At 32.6% G+C, this 2194-nt stretch overlaps 1 non-coding gene across 1 annotated transcript; it reads left to right on the top strand.

Moving 5' to 3' along the window:
• The first annotated feature begins 1856 nt into the window (after positions 1–1856).
• LOC122220834 lies at positions 1857–1961 on the top strand. The gene has a single exon (XR_006203010.1). It is a non-coding gene; the product is annotated as a U6 spliceosomal RNA (small nuclear RNA).
• Positions 1962–2194: the final 233 nt, after the last annotated feature.

The following is a 2194-nucleotide window of genomic DNA, read 5'->3' as shown; positions in this document are numbered from 1 at the left end:
CAAGGGGAGTCCTGTTGCAGCAAATTAATTTTGAGCATCTGCGTGGATTAAATATTCACCAATCAATCAACCCATGGAACAGATTTGGGGGCAGTGCTTATCAGTTGCCAATCAAATACAGACTGAATAATTGTACCCTGGTCTGTTCACTTTAGCTCAGTGTGTTTTGAGCTAATAAGAAAGCAATGGGAAGCCAAACCTGTTTGTGTAATTCTCTAGGAAATAAAAAGAAAAAAAGGTAGAATGATAATTATTAGCTTATGTTTGATGAATATACTCCAAAACGTCGCCAGCACATTTTAAGATTAATACATTATTTGGTAAAGGAAGCTAGTGTATAAAAATCTATGATTACTTTATTAAACATTTATATTTAATGAGTGAATAATTTACTGTAGTTTGGTTTTTTAAAAAAGATATTTCAGGATAAAAAATACCTAGTTTAATTATTTATAAATTAAGCATTTAGTGTAACAGACTAATATTTTTTCTACAAAAATTTAAACGTACACAAAAGTTGAAAGGATCATATAACAGACCCCATGTACCCATCAGCCATGTTAAACAACTATCATCCCATGACATATAGTATTGTTTAATCTGTACTCTATTCCCCACTCCCTATCCCCACCTTCACCCCCAACCCTGATCATTTTCAAGCAAATTCCAGAACCATATCATTTTATTCATTAATTTAATCATTTATAAACACATTTGGGCAGATTTGTTCATGAATTTCCTCATATTCATGTTGGCTTCCTGCACACTTTGGCGGCTCCATAATCTTTCTGATATTTACTATCTTTTCTTTACCTTGTGTGGAGTTTTGTTCTGAAGGACAAAATATAACAACTAAACATGGAAAATGCTAAGCTGGCCAGATTTGTTTAATTTTCCTATTACTTTGATTCATATTTTAGAAAATAGCTTACAATGTGGAAATATATATGAGAATGCAAGTAAAATTAAAACAATATTTGGATTTTTTGGGAGTAGAGAAAGGGGATCTCTTAACCACAGGGGAAATATGAGTTAATATGAGTGGAAGCCTCCAAACTCTACTCTTCTTATTTAAGGAACGTATTAAATAATGTTAAGGTAAGACATATATTACTCAGTTTAAGAGGAGCTTAGAGAAAGTTCAGGATTAGGGGACATTCTGAGGGAAAATTTTTCATAGGCATAATTAAGTGAAGCCTACACTAGAACTGAGATAAAAGATGTTGTTGAAGATGAAAGTCTAATCAGAAAACATTAAGCCATATAAAATATGGTTTCATAAAATATGAAAATATGAAATGTTTCTTTGGGAACTAAAATACTATCTTCTCATATTTGTCTATATACAGTGATTATAAGCGATATTCCTCAATGTATTAAATATATTAACAAAAGTATGCATTATCAGATTTGGCTGGGCTGGAGGAGGATGATAATTTTATTATTTTAAAATTATATGTCATTAACACGTATGATATATCTTTATGCATTTCTATCTTTCTGTATTTCTTTCTGTCCCCCCCCCCCTTTTTTTTTTGGTCTTTACCAGGAACCATTCAGTGTATCTGAGTCACAGTATTTTATCTATGAATATACAAGTTAAATATTTGGAGGAATAAATAAAATCAATTTCTAATTTTTCAAATCCAAATTTAGCATTCTAAAATTTATCGAGCTGAAATTCCCTGTTGTGCCACTGTTCTAAAGAAGAAAGTTTCTGTGGGCCTGTTCCTTTTGTGGACTCAAAGATTTTTAGCAGAATCTATGAAATGATCGAATTCAGCTCCATATTTGGAGCTGGAGGTCTGTGGATCAAATGAATTGCTAAAGGTAACACAGCTAAAAGTGCCAGTTCAGTGCTCACTTAGCAGCACAAATACTAAAATTGGAACTGCAAAGAGAAGATTAGCATGGTCCTGCATGAGGATAACCTACAAATTTGTGAAGCATTCCGTCAAGAAAAAAAAAAAGTGTCAGGTCAGAGAAATGTAAGCAACTTTCTTGCCTTCCACATTGATGACCCCCTCCCAGATATTACAAAATATGAAGTTTTTAAATTTTTTATTTTTGTTTTATTTAAAAATTCTTTTTTAAGTTTATTTATTTTTGAGAGAGAGACAGAGAGTGTGTGCACACGTGAGTTGGGTAGGGGCACAGAGAGAGAATCCCAAGTCGGCTTTGCACTGTCAGCACA

The sequence above is a fragment of the Panthera leo genome, chromosome B2, assembly GCF_018350215.1.
Source record: "Panthera leo isolate Ple1 chromosome B2, P.leo_Ple1_pat1.1, whole genome shotgun sequence".
In the NCBI taxonomy this organism is placed as follows: Eukaryota; Metazoa; Chordata; class Mammalia; order Carnivora; family Felidae; genus Panthera; species Panthera leo.
The sequence above is the reverse complement of the archived record's forward strand: the minus strand, read 5'-3'. Positions and strand labels throughout refer to the sequence as shown.